The 330-nt window shown below is 27.6% G+C and overlaps 1 protein-coding gene across 1 annotated transcript in view; it reads right to left on the bottom strand.

Moving 5' to 3' along the window:
- Positions 1 to 330, bottom strand: part of LOC107668646 (protein MON2 homolog) — a 55,731-nt gene that overhangs the window by 18,299 nt on the left and 37,102 nt on the right. The window lies entirely within an intron of this gene.

Genomic DNA, 330 nt, shown 5'->3' with positions numbered 1-330 from the left:
TAATTTTCAGCATCATTACTCCAGTCTTCAGTGTCACATGATCTTCAGAAATCAGTATAATATGCTGATTTATTATTAGAATTATCAACAGTTGTGCTGCACAAATATTTTTTTGGAAACCGAGATACTTTTTTAGGATTCGATTCGATTTTGATGAATAAAAACTTAAAAAAAACAGCATTTATTCAAAATATATCAAAATCTTCTCTAACAATATAAATCTTTGCTATCGCTTCTTATCAATTTAACACATCCTTGCTGAATAAAATGTACTGACCCCAAACTTTTGAACGGTAGTGTATATTGTTAGAAAAGATTTCTATTTTATAT

The sequence above is a fragment of the Sinocyclocheilus anshuiensis genome, unplaced genomic scaffold, assembly GCF_001515605.1.
Source record: "Sinocyclocheilus anshuiensis isolate Anshui unplaced genomic scaffold, SAMN03320099.WGS_v1.1 scaffold2477, whole genome shotgun sequence".
NCBI lineage: Eukaryota > Metazoa > Chordata > Actinopteri > Cypriniformes > Cyprinidae > Sinocyclocheilus > Sinocyclocheilus anshuiensis.
Note: the sequence above shows the minus strand (reverse complement) of the source record. Positions and strands in the feature narration are given on the sequence as shown.